Source organism: Pinus tabuliformis, chromosome 5_1, assembly GCF_031772625.1.
Source record: "Pinus tabuliformis cultivar Carrire ecotype Pingquan chromosome 5_1, CPIR1, whole genome shotgun sequence".
NCBI classification, from domain to species: domain Eukaryota; kingdom Viridiplantae; phylum Streptophyta; class Pinopsida; order Pinales; family Pinaceae; genus Pinus; species Pinus tabuliformis.
The window spans coordinates 198,584,901-198,599,366 of record NC_142305.1 but is presented as its reverse complement, the minus strand read 5'-3'; positions in this window follow the sequence as shown (position 1 = coordinate 198,599,366).

The following is a 14,466-nucleotide window of genomic DNA, read 5'->3' as shown; positions in this document are numbered from 1 at the left end:
TGGTAAGCCAACAACCACTTGTGAGAGTGAAGTGGACAATGATTCCTAGACCATGGTTTAGAGTCAGAGGAGAAACCCTGGGCATGGTCGAGGGTCTGCTGAAAAAAACCTGAGCATGAATTAGGTTAAGCGAATAAAACCCAGAGCATGTTTATGGGTAATTCAAGAAAACCCAGGTTGATAATGATGGAGGGGGACTTGCAGATACAGGTACATGTATGCAGATATAATGGTTCACTGAACCATGTATACGAAGGACATCCTAGTAGACTAGCAATTGCGATGGTTAGGTACCCATGCATTTTGGTGGATGGTTGTTACTTTATATGGATGTCAACATATTTTTTTATTGTGTTTGTAAACACCACATTGGACCACAACTAGACTTTACTTATTGAGGTTGAGACAAGTAGTCATTAAGGGGGATACTTAGAAAATATAATTCCTACTTATCTTAGTTGTGATGCTTTCTAAGTATAAGAGTTTGTTCCAAGTGTTTAGAAGTTTGTTGAGGTCTAGTTGGTTGAGAGATTATGTTCGACTAGTTAGCTTCCTAGATTGGTGTGTGGTTGAAATATTCACTCAACCAAGAGATTGTATGTCCAAGATAGAGTAGCTATCTCGAGACATATCTTATTTTATTTATATTGTATTATTTTTCTGATGTGAATATAATTTTAAGTGACTTATGCAAATACAAGTCATGGGATGCAGGAAGAGTGGTGGAATAGTGCCTTTCACGACAACACTCTAGAGGTGGAGCTAATGCCTAAGAATTTGAGAATTTCTTACAAGGTCTGAAACCATGTTGAACAACATTAATACTATTAAAGAATTATATAAACAGAGAGGAGAATTTGAGAATTTCTTACAAGGCCTGAAACCATGTTGAACAACATTAATACTATTAATAATTAACATAAAGGAAAATTTGAGAACTTCTTAAAAGGTCCTTTAACATTAATACAATTAAAGTATTAACAAAGAGGAAAATTTGAAAATTTCTTACAGGGTCTGAAACCATACTGAACAACATTAATATTATTAAATAATTGTAGAAATAGGGAGGAGAATTTGAGAATTTCTTACAAGGTCTGTTGTAGAAATTAGTTGATTCAAATACCTTGCTTTTCCTTCCTCCTCCTCCTTAGTGTCCTCTTCTTCTCCTTCATCATCATCATCATCATCAAAGTGGTGGTGGTCTTATCCTTCTCTATGAATATCGTCATGGCCATGGCCAAGCTGCTTCTTCTACTTCTTGATTAATTTTTAAGCTCAGTCTTTCAGCTTCTGCAACACCAATTTCTTATGGGGGTGATCATCCTCATTTTCACAGTGATGTTGAGCATCACTTATTTTTGTTGTTGTTGTATGAATCGTTGTAGGTCCAATTGCCATGGCATGGATATTGCTTTAACTTGTCACTTTCACCTAGCCCGAGACAATTATAACAAATGTAAGTAAACCTTTATGACACAGTTCTACTCAACAACGCTTATACTCATATGAAAGAAAAACTAAAAACACAAGGATATTTTAAGCATGCAAGCCTATTGATGGTGCTGGACACGCCAACATGTAAGGGGATCTCCCTTGTAAGAAGTCGCAATTAGACCTCAAACCGTTTGGTGTAGGAGTCCTAGTATTGGGTTGTACAATAATTCCTTGACCGCGGTTTCACTCAAAGGCAAGTAAGATGACCCTGTTGGTAGCAAGGTTGTGACAACTGCAGTAAATCAAGGAAGGTGCATGACAGGTTCTAACACACGGGGGTTGAAATGAGTGCGCCCCTTGGAAACCTGTGATAGCACGTAGTTAAGAAGGGAACACACGAGAAAAGATGCATCACAACAAGGAAGGAAAGTTAGCTAGCAATCTAAAGTGATGGTTAAACCAACAACACGTTTTAGAAAGATTCATACATACTTATACAGAATAGTCCATACATGCATGTGTAAGCAAACAAATACATATATCATTTAGAGTAAACCAGATAGCATAGAATACAATACAACATATGCATGAAACATGATGGTTTTGTTATATTAAGAAGTGTAAGTTCCAGTCATACATACATCCATGTCCAACCACTAGTTTTGACAACAAAACATTACAGTGACAACCGCCTACTCCTCCAAAGAGATATACTAGCTCTGCGCAGTGGAGCAGCCAAGGCTCGTTACAACATTGTCCAAGATCTCTCTAAGATTGTCCCATCAGAAGCTCGGCTAACCTAAAGCCTTTACAATGAGTTATGAGGTTCCATTTATAATAAAGGGTGGGGTGACCCTTGACATTCCCCTTTGTGACAGTTCATCTACCCTCATGACTCTTCATCTACTCTATGACTGTTACATCCAACTATCGACACTTGAACTTCCACTTGACAAGACGTTACATTACAATGCACATGTGCCCATGTGAGACAAAATGGCTTGAGCAAGCCATGCAAGACATCACTGACACTCAGACCGTTGTGGTGAGACCAACTCTTTGACATGCTTGTGATGGTCGAAGGTGATGAGCTGATGCCAAGCTTGGTCATTCATGATGGTGTGCATGCGCTCCATGGTGACATATTGTTGAAGCAAACTCTTGCCTCTGTTGCATCTAGGTGCATTGGTATGGCTCCTCCATCCAACTCGTCTACTAGCATGTGCATGGTCTTCTTAGGTGTGGCCAAACCGGAAACACACTGATGCATGGTGTCCATGCTGATCTTCCAATGTGTGATGGTGGTCATGCACATCAACTATATATTGCATGTTCATCTCCAATTAGACTTGCTTCTTATCTTTGCCTCGGTGAGTGTGTTGAATGGGTGGGATCACATGCGTGCACAAAATGACATGCATGTTGTTGAATTCCCTTGCATGCGATTAACAACACTGCTCACCATGTCTGATCCGTGCCAGTTGTTGGGATGGATCTATAACTTGTACAAGCGCAGTTTCATCCGTGAGTCATGTTGTGCCCATTGTTGTACTTGTTCCTGCTGCAACTCCTTCTCTCGTCTATGCATCTCTTGTTCTTACTTGAGTTGCTACTTCAACACATGCAACTCCTTCTCTTTTCTGTTTTCTGTCTTCGCGCGATCTTCATGTCACATTGTCACCTCATAGCCTGAGTCTCCAAAGTTGTTGTCATCATAGGTGGATATCTTTGAGCTTGCAACTTTTTTCCACCTCTGTGTTGTCAACAACCTTCCTCTTTTGTTCGTTGCATCCGGTGTGATGCCTTCAGTTGTTGTTCATGGTGTTGCTTGTTGTGATGATGTTGTCGTCATATCTCGATGTCCTTGTCTACGAACAACTTGATGTCTTCGTTCTTGGACTATATTGATGTTTCCTTTTATTTATATTATTAATATTAATACTTTATTTTTAATATTCAAATTTTGATATATTATTTTTTTATTGACTTAAAAATATTGACATGATCATTTATTATATTATTTTTTTATTGAATTATAATAAAATAAATATATGATATTTCAAGCGTTTCAAAATATAAAATATAGTTTCAATTTAAATGTACCATAAACAATAATGTATAATTTTTTTACTCCATTATATATAATTTCACATTTATTTTTAATTAATATAATAAATATATTAATATATGTAGTTAAATTTTAATAAACATTTGAATGTGATATACTCATTAAAAATGTAGCAATTTTTTATAAGAGTGGCATCTCATTAGTAGCGATATGCTACATTCACCCTCCACCTATACTGCATGCATCACCTTTCCTAACCATTGCCAATCACTAGCTCTTAATTTTATTCTTTGTTGCTCATTCCCCTTCCTAATCATCTTCTTACTAGTCCCTACACACACCCTCGACTATTATTAGAACTCTTGATAGGAATAAGTCCTGTTATGCAACCAACTCACAAAACAAAAGAAAAGATAGATCAACGACTTACAAATTGTCCTCTTTGAGGGGGACACCTTCTTTACGTTACATAAATGAAAAAATCCTAGATGATACAAATGATAAGACCTCCTTGGTATATATAGGAGTGTAAGGAGTCACAATGTAATCAAAGCCTACATAACAATAATAATGTAAGAGCACAATAATAACAATAGTGGGCTTCTATGGGGCACAACAATAACATTAGTGTGCTTCTCTTGGGCACAACAATAACAATAGGGGTCCACACTGACAATAACAAGAAGGGGGATCCACTAGTATTATTATAGGGACCTAACATGACCCTCTGCTTCAAAAAAGTGTTGTCCTGATGCTTGAGTAGTTCTGAATTCTTTCTGTACGAAATTCTCATCCTCCCATGTGGAATATTCAATAGGTAAGCTCTTCCACTTAATGATATACTCTGAAATTAATCAATTCTGTAGTTGTCGGGTTCTTGTTTTCATGACTGCTTCTGGCTCAAATATGATTTTTCCTTCTTTGTCAAGTTTTGGAAACATTTTTTGAACCAGGAGATTGTCACTGATAACCTTATTAAAGCATGAAACATGGAAAACTGGGCATACTCGGGAAGATGCAGGCAACTCCAATTTGTATGCCATAGTACAAATATTTTTCAACACCTTGTAAGGAACATAGTACTTGGGTGATAATTTATTATCCTTATTAGTTTTCTTGAGGGACATTTGTTTGTATGGTTGTAGCCATAAAAATACCCGGTCACCTACATCAAAACTTATTTCACTGCGATGTTGACTTGCCTGTTGTTTCATTCGAATCTATGCCAGAGTGAGGTTATCCTTTAAGAGTTGGAGAAATTGTTGTTGATGCTTGATGTGATCTTCCACTGCTTGAACCTTAGAATTTTCTCTTAAAGATGATGCGATGGATGGTGGATGATATCCATAAAGTGCCATAAATGTAGTCATTTTTTCTACAGTATGGAAGGAAGTGTTATACCACCATTCAGCTAGAGATAACCACTCAACCTATTCTGTTTTTTTATCAAACACAAAGCAACGAATATATCCTTCCTAACATATGTTCATTATCTCAGTTTTCCCGTCGGATTGAGGATGATAAGATGAGTTATGAGATAATTGAGTATCAAGGCAAGGAAATAGTTCCGTCCAAAAAATTCCAGTGAAAATGGGATATCTGTCACAATAATCTTTGGGTTTCCAAGTAGTTTTTGAATTGCTTCCATAAATGCAGTAGCAACTGTATTGGCTTTAAAAGGATGAGATAATGCACAAAATTTTGCATACTTGGTAAGTCTATTAACTACCACCATGATGACACTCTTTCCTTTAGACTTGTGTAAACCTATGATAAAATCCATTGATACCTCCTCCCAATACTAATTGGAATGACTAAAGGTTGTAACAGACTCGAGGTCTTAATTGTCTCTACTTTGTTTTGTTGGAAAACCAAACATTTTGCCACAAACTTTTGAATATTAGATTTAAGGCCATCCCAAAAAAAATCCTTCTTGACCCTGTGGTAAGTTTTTAAAAATCCTGAGTGCCCTCCTAATGGAGAAGTGTGTAATTCCAGAATAATCTTTTGCTTTAGCTGGGAATCCTTACAAAGATATAAGCAATATTTGAAACATAATGAATCATTTTTCCAGCTAAATGTATCATATGTACTAGGATCTTGCTACAACTTTTGAATGAGTGTCCACACCTCTTAGTCATTCTTCCATTCACCCCTTGCTTCGATTATCCAATCAAGTTGGATAATGGAAATGGCACAAAGCAATGCTTCCACATCTGCATCCTTTCTTGAGAGTGCATTTGCAACAACATTTTGCTTACCTTTTTTGTAGATGATTTCAAATTCATAACCCAACATATTTGCGACCCATTTTTACTTCTCTTTTGAAGATAATCTTTGTTCCAAAAAGTATTTAAGGCTATCATGATCTATTTTTACCTTGAAGTGTCTTCCCATTAGGTAAGGTCGCCATTGCTTTAGTGCATGTAGTATTGCCAACATTTCCTTCTCATTAATGGGTTTGTGTAAATACTTTCCTTTGATTGGATGGCTTTCAAAAGCAATGGATATTCCTTCTTGTATTAAAACAACACCGATTCCATTTCTTGAGGCATCACATTCCACAATAAAGTTTTTTGTGAAGTATGGCGTAGCTAAGACCGGTGCTTGGAACATTACCTTTTTAAGATGTTCAAAGGTCATAGTTGCTTATGGAGTCAAATAAAATGCATATTTCTTTAGTAATGTTGTTAGAGGTGTCGTTATCCCATAATTCTTAACAAACTTGCGATAATACCTTGTCAACCCAAGAAATCCTCAAAGATGCTTTATCTTTGTGGGGATTTTCCGTTCCTTAATGGCTTTAATTTTGTTAGGGCCTACCTTAACACCCTCATGAGATACAATATGACCCAAATATTCCACCTCTTCTAATCCAAAGAAACATTTGGAGGCTTTTGCATATAATTGTTTCTTCTCCAATAGTTTGAGAAACCTATGAACATTTTGAACATGATCCTTCCAAGACCTATTGTAGATTAGTATATCATCAAAAAATACTAACACAAATTTTCTAAGAAAGGGTTTGAAAATGGAATTCATAAAACCTTGGAATATGGAAGGGGAATTAGTAAGCCCAAAATTCATGACCAAAAATTCATAATGACCCTCATGAGTTTTAAATGCTTTTATTTGGAATGTCTTCAGTCTTCATTCTAATTTGATTATACCCTGAACGAAGATCCAACTTGGTGAATTAAATTTCTCCATGTAATTCATCCAACAATTAATCAAGGACATGAATGAGAAATTTATCTTTAATAGTGAGGTTGTTGAGCTCCCTTTAATCCAGATACATACGTCATGACCCATCCTTCTTGTGCACCAATATTACTGGAGAAGAGAAATAACTTTGACTCAGTTAAATTATACCAGCCTCTAGCATTTCTGCAACCATACATTCAACTTCACTCTTTTGGGTATAAGGTGATCCATGTGGATATTTTTGGCCTCCCACCTAATCCACTTGGACCCCCACTACTGTTTCTTTCAGTTTCCTTAATTGTAGCACACTTTACTATTTTTGGCAGTTTTTTCGGGTCTTGAACTTCGAGAGTCATTTTGAGGCCCTAAACGGTGCTTTTTTGGGAAAATGGCAAGCATGAGATTTTGATTGATGTTTGCAGTTGAAATTTGTAGTCTTCAAAAAGATCTTTCTAACGAGGTATTGTGTGTGTCAAATGGAGATCGTATGCCAAAGTTATGACCCCAGGATGTTGATGTACCCATTTACCCAAATGGGGCCCATAGTTTTGGTGCTTCATCTCCTAGGGTTATGTCTTTGGATTTTTAGGGTTTTCTATAATAAATAGGCCTCTGAGCCTCATTGTAACACAATTCAAAGGCATGTATCCACCACATTCCTTCTCAAAGATAAGCTACCATTGCCCGAGCTAGTTTATTTCATTTTTTGTATGTAAGCATATTTCAGTTCTTTGATATTAACGAAATCAAGTTTTATTTCTGTTGCATCTTTGTGTATATGTGTATTTCTATATTTTTTTCTATTCTTGCATAAGTCTGGATTAGTGGCATCAAAGGGGTCTTCTCTTTCTCTTTTTTGCTTTACATGTCCCCAATGAGGTCAGGGTATAAGGAGTTAGGGTTTGACTTTGCAAGACCAGCCTCACAAGCTCTGATTGTCTCCCATGGCAGAAGAAAAGAAAGATGAGGGGACAGGATATCCTTTCAAAATTTTGCTTGAGGAATCCCTCAAGTGAAAGAGGAATGCGATGATGGATAACTTTGCCCATATCCTTCGGCAACTACCCACATGTGACGCATCTTCATCCAATAGCCACTCTGGAGGAGCCACTCCTTTTAAGGTACAAGTTAACTTTGATATTCCCATATTTGAAGGCCAGATAGATGTAGATGCCATAGATTGATGGTTAAATCTGTTGGAAGGATATTTTTTAGTTCATGACTTTTCCAATCGGGAGAATATTACTTTTTCACTTCTCAAAGTTGCCCCTAATGTCAAGGACTAGTGGGAAACCTATTGTGAACAAAAGGATGAGAGGGAATCCTCACTATTTTCAGCCACACCCACTTTGAATTCTTTATTAGACGCCATCAATAAAAAATATTACCCTATCGAGAGCTATGAAGAGAAATGTATAGAGTGGAGCACGTTGCGACAGGGAAGGGACGAAGATGTGCTAGAGTTCACAAATGTTTTCCATACCCTTTGTATGAAGATGGGTATCAAGGATTCTAAGCAAAATCTGGTCCTCAAGTACCGCAACTATCTAGACAAGTACATCAAAGACGATATGGAGTTCCTAGAAATCTCCTTGCTTGGTGTCGCCTATCGATACGTTGTCAAGATTGAGAAGAAATTTAAACAGAAGAAGTGAGACTTTGGATCTGTAAATCCAAGGCAAGGGAAAGGTGCCCCCAAGCTGTAGAGAAAAGGTCAAAGCCAAGGCAGGGTGACCCAAGACAACCCACTGAAGCTGCAAGTGAATAACAACACCACGAAGACAAATAAGGACACAGGGAAATGGTGTGGGTTCCATAAGAGCCCCACTCACAACACAAGTGAGTGCCGATCCAAGCAGTAACTGGTGGTCGAGCTAAAGGACTCTGAATTAGATGCATGTACTGACTTTGAGTGAGAAACCGATAAGGGGAATGAAAAATGGAAACATATTATCGATGTGGATCCTAGTGCCACCATTGCCACCACCAAGATCCAAAAGGATGAGCTCAAAGATCTAGAGGAGGGGGAGCGACTCTTCCACTCACAGATATGGGTGAAAGGTTCCCCACTGCAGTTCATTGTCAATAGTAGGAGCCAAAGGAACCTCATTTTAGTAGAGGTCATGAAGCAGTTGGGCCTACCGACCACACCACACTTACAGTTGTACACCATGGGGTGGCTTCACCAAGGGCAAGATCTCGGCGTCAGCCAATGTTGTTGTCTTCCCTAAAACATCAAGCCCTTCACAGATGAGGTATTGTGTGATGTTACTCCTCTTGAAGTTTGTGATGTATTATTAGGCCAACCATACTCTTGGAAGCAATATTTTACGTACTATTCTAGGCCTCACACTATTATTATTACTTTGGGTGATAAGTTGTATAGGATACCAGAGGTAGCACCACCTACCACCATTTATTTGATCACTGCGAAGAAATGCAGTGAGACCATTTCCCACACAGGAAATTTGTTTTCCTTATGATTCACCCACAGGGAAAGAAGAAGATTATGGCCATGGCCTCCACACATGGCTCCTCTACACGACATAAACATATGGACAAGGATGTGAAGGAGTACAGGGACATCTTCACCTCACCCATTGGGGTACCTCTATACTGTCAAGTTAAGCACTCCATCGATCTAACCTCGGGTGTGCTACTACCCAATGGATCGATCTATCGATGCTCTATTCTGGAGAACGATAAAATCAAGAGGCAGATTCAGGAGTTGTTGTAGAAAGGGTACATCAGGGCAAGTTCATCACCCTATGGGAGCTTGATCATTTTGGTACAAAAGAAGGATGGGACCTAGAGGCTCTATATTGACTATCAGGCACTGAGCAAGTTCATTGTCTGGAACATGCATCCAATCCCACAAATTGATGACCTTCTGGACCAGCTTAGGGGGCAAATATTTCAGCAAGATTGACTTGAAATCTGGTTATCACCAAGTACCAAACAAACCCTCCAATATGTGGAAGACTACCTTCAAATCCAAGGAGGGCCTTTTCGAATGGTTGGTCATGCCTTTCAGGTTGAAAAATTCCCCCGCAACCTTCATGAGGCTGATGGACGACATCTTGCGACCATTCACCAACTCATTCATGGTGGTGTATTTGGATGACATTCTGATCTTTAGTTAGATTTGGGAAGAGCACCTCCACCATATTCGACAGGTCCTCCAAACCCTACGGCAACACAAGTTTTGTGCCAATTTGGAGAAATTATCTTTTGGTATGACCCAAGTTATATATCTTGGGTACATTGTTGACAAGCAGGGTGTGCATGTGGACCTAGCCAAGATACAAGTCATTCGGGATTGGCCAACCCTAACCACTCTAACAGAGCTCCGCAGCATTTTGGGCCTTGCCAACTTCTACAGCAAATTCATGTTGGGATTCTCTCATATCACTTGGCCCTTGAGTCAAGTCACCAAGGGAGGATTGAAAGAAAATTTATTTTGTTCTGAATCCCAACAGAACGCGTTTGTCAATTTGAAGCATCGCCTCTGCTCTGCACTAGTTCAGACATTACCTGACCTGCAACAACCATTTGAGATCGAGACAGATGCCTTCGACTATGCTATTAGTGTAGTTCTTACTCAGCAGGGGCATCCAATGGCATATCACAGTGAGAAAATTTCATACACAGTCCGAAACTATCCCATCTATGAAAAAGAGATGTATTCCATTGTGCAGGCCTATCGACAATGGAAGCATTACATTATGGGGAAGGAAACAGTCATCCACACAGACCATCGAACCTTGCAGTTCATACAGACACAAGGGAATTTGTGGAACAATCACCATCATAAATGGTCCACATACCTACAAAAGTTCCATTTGAAGATTGAGTACAAGAAGGGAAGCACCAACAATGTTGTAGACTTTCTCAATCGACCACCGATCATGGCGCTAATCACTATGCTCAACTCTTATGGGAATGAGACTACAAGGTGGCCGCATCTTTACAAGAGCGATCCAAAATTTGACAACACATACCAAACGCTCTTGGAAGGCAAGAAAGTTCCAAATTTTCACCTCCAGGATGCACTGTTATGTCACCTCGGACACCTTTATGTTCCTTCAAGTGAGCATACCAAGATGATTTGGGTAGGGCACTACAGTTGGGTCATTGGATATTTTGGGGTAGAGAAAATAGTGGGAGTGTTGCATAAGCATTTTTATTGGCCGAACCTCTGACAGGATGTTGGGAAGTACATAAGATCATGCACTACTTGCACCATTGCCAAACCAACCATCAAAAAGCAAGGCCTGTATACTCCTCTTCCTACTCGTAGTCGACCTTGGGAATCCATCTCCATGGATTACATGTCGGTCATTCCTTCTACTAAGCCTGGAAATGACTATGTCTTTGTGGTCGTCAATAGATTCTCTAAGATAGCCATTCTGGTGCCTTGCAAGAAGAGTATCACAGTAGAAGCCAATGCTAAGCTTTTCTTTGAATGAGCGTGGGTACACTTTGGGATCTCACTATCCATTATCTCAAATCATGACTACCAGTTCCTAAGTAAATTTTGGTCAAGTCTCTGGTCGATGCTAAATACCAAGCTCACTAAGTCCATGACTTTCCACCCCCAAACAAATGGCCAAATAGAGGTCGTCAACAAGATGATCATACACATTCTATGCATGTACAACTCAACGCATCCATGCACATGGGATGAAATCCTCCCCTATTTCCATCGTAGCTACAATAGAGTTCTCGATAGCTCAACTAGCCACAACCTTTTCAAGTGGGATTGGGATTTCGGGCACTATGTTCCATTTTGTTTTCATTAATTCACAGTTTTATCCATTGGGTACATGGAGGACCAGTGGATCTGGTGGCATTACTTCAGGCAAAATTTAGGCCAAAGCATTTAGGAGTACACCACAGAATTCAGAAAGATGGCTATAATGTTGGGTATCTCTCCAAAGAACCCAGATGTACTCCTCAAGTATTTGGGGGGTCTACATGTTACACAATTTTATCACACTTACCATCCCATATCCTGAAGCATCAAAATGACAAAAACTGTTAAAATGTACTCACCATGGAACATATACAGAAACATCCCTGAAGAATGGAAGAAGAGTTGCCCTGAGAGATTCTAGAGAAATTTTCCTGAAACCCTAGTTTTCAAGATCAACGCGCTTTGCATTATTGTTGGTCTGTGCTAATGGCCTATTGCAGCATGTTGACCTAGTGTTGCAAGCACACCTTTTGATATGAAAACCCACGCTGGACCTCTTTTAGTAGTCTTTCTTAAAGTGGAGGAGAAGCTTTGCCTGCTATAAACTTCAAGAACAATGAGTTGGATGTTGTTAGATAGAGATATGGTCGAGCTCTCCCATTTTGAGTCTTTGATCCTACCTTTAGGGATCTTCCCCTTGAGATGTGGACCTTCCTCCCTCTTTTTTAGATCCCTAACTCTATCTCCCTTCCTATAAATCAAGTCTCTTCCATCCCCAAATGGTTGGTCATTTCTTGCCTGCATTCCTACATTGAAATTATGCCCAAATGTTGCCCATCTAACTAAGGAGAAGGAGTGCTTGAATGGTCTTTACTTGGACTTGCAAATCCACTACAAAGGAGGTCTCCAACATCAAGGCAATAGTTGTATGCTTACCTTTTTTATTCATTAATAAATACATCTGGTGTTTACTTTCCATAAGTGTATAAATATTTATTCATTTAGCATGATGCTCCTTGATCTGCCATGAAGTTTATGTTTGAATTATACTATGCATTCTCTTGTATCTCTTGTTGTATTTTGATCTCTCTTGTAGGTATTGAATATCCAGGAGCGAGCCTAGAAGCTAAGGGATCGAGATTATCATCAAAGGTTGATCTCTTAGCATCAAAATGAGGTAGGTTTCTCTCACTCACTTTTCATTTTTCAACATAAACTAGGAAAGCCTGCATTATTTTATCCGGTTTTTCGCTAGATCCTCTCATAGGACTAGAGAGGTCGCTACTGTCAGCAGAAAGGATTGTCCTCACAACAAAATAGCAACCATACTGGGGAGCCTTTAGCCTTTTCAACCTCTTTCTTTGATTTGGTCTTTTGATCAGTTTGGCCAACCATTGAATTACCAGTCACTTGGATTATGTATAAGTCTGAACTTTGAGTGATCAATACTTTAGAGTGTTAAGTATGGACTTCCCTCTGAAATTCTTTATATTTTTCCCAAACTTTCTCGTCTTGCGTGTTTTTGCCTAGAACAGTTACGTTGCTAGCGTTTTTTCCTTAATAACAGTCATGTTGAAACCCCTCTCAACACAGGTTTGACTGTAAGAGTCGCGTTGATCCCTGAAAGTTGAGAAATTTAGGGTTTCTTTCATAGGGTCCAATGTGTCTTGACCTCTAAGGTCTTTCCCTATCCTCTGTGCTTGGACTTGTCAGTGTTTTGTCTGGTTGTCTCATTAATTTGAGAAATTTGTCTCATTGGATTTGAAGTAGTAGGAGTGAAAAGCTAATTGAGTTCTAGGGTTTCTAGTCAGTTGGTCATTGCTTGCTACTTGTTTGTGTCATTGGGATACTGGTTTTGTTGATCGATTGAGTGTTTTTCTATGGAAATCATTGAAAAACATCATTTTTCATTTGTCTTAGCCTGGTTTTCAAAATTTTCTTTTCAAGTTGCATTAGGTTATTTGCATTGGAAACTTATTTTTGGTTTATAATTAAGCATATATCACATTATTTGATTCTCAAGCTGAAAGAAGTGCATCATCATTTGTTCAAAAGGAAAAGTGAAAATTATTTTCATGCAGGTGCATTTGAATCGAAATTCATTTTTGTTAGGTTGATGCATTAGTTGCATTAGATCATTTAAAATCAAAAGAAAAACATCATTCGTATAAGTGCATCTTAGTAAAAGTGAAAATCATTTTACTCTTGAAAAGTTTCATTTAAGATGGTAAAAAGTGAAAATCATTTTTACTTTTTGGCTTTGCATTTGGAACGTGAAAGTGAAAGTTAGTAGAAGGCATTTTGTTTGATGCATTATTGATTGAAACTTATTCCCTTGATTAGTCTCTAGCTTTCATCGAAATGGAAAACTTTTATTTTCTCATATAGCTACATCTTAGGCGTTCGAGTGACATCGTTTTGAGCCCCAAAACCGAAACATAATTCAAGATGAACATTAAAATTTACTCTATTAACCTAAGGAGCATTTGGAACTTAACGAAAACATTTAGAGGTCTAGGCTAGAGACGTGTTCTAGCGTCTATAAACCTAACAGTGGTTGTTATCTTCCAACATTGCATCTCGGGGTGATATCTCGTTCCATGTACGGAAGTATATATGATCGTTCTCCAATACTTTGAGGTATATCAGAGGTGCTCCACTTATGGAAAGTATATGGGAACATTCTCATCAAATGGTTATGCATTAGACAACGCTAACACGAACTTGTGCTCCCCGTACCGTCGAGTATATATTGGGAGACCCCACTAGGTTGCTATCCTTTAGCCACATGTAACCAAGCCAGCTGCCTTGTAGACGTGATACACCAAACACAACATTTGGGGAGATTAGCCACTGTACATTAAGTCCTTGGTTCCGCCAAGGTGTATATAGCGGTTCATGGATACTTGGTAAACCCTTTTGCCTAGATTACCCTTTTTGATTTATTTTTTGTTTTAAAGTTCTAAAATTTACTGCCCACAATAACATGTCCTACCCATGTAGTTCTCCTTGGCCTCATTATGCCTTATTAATGATAAATTTTAATTAAAGTTCAAATAAATCA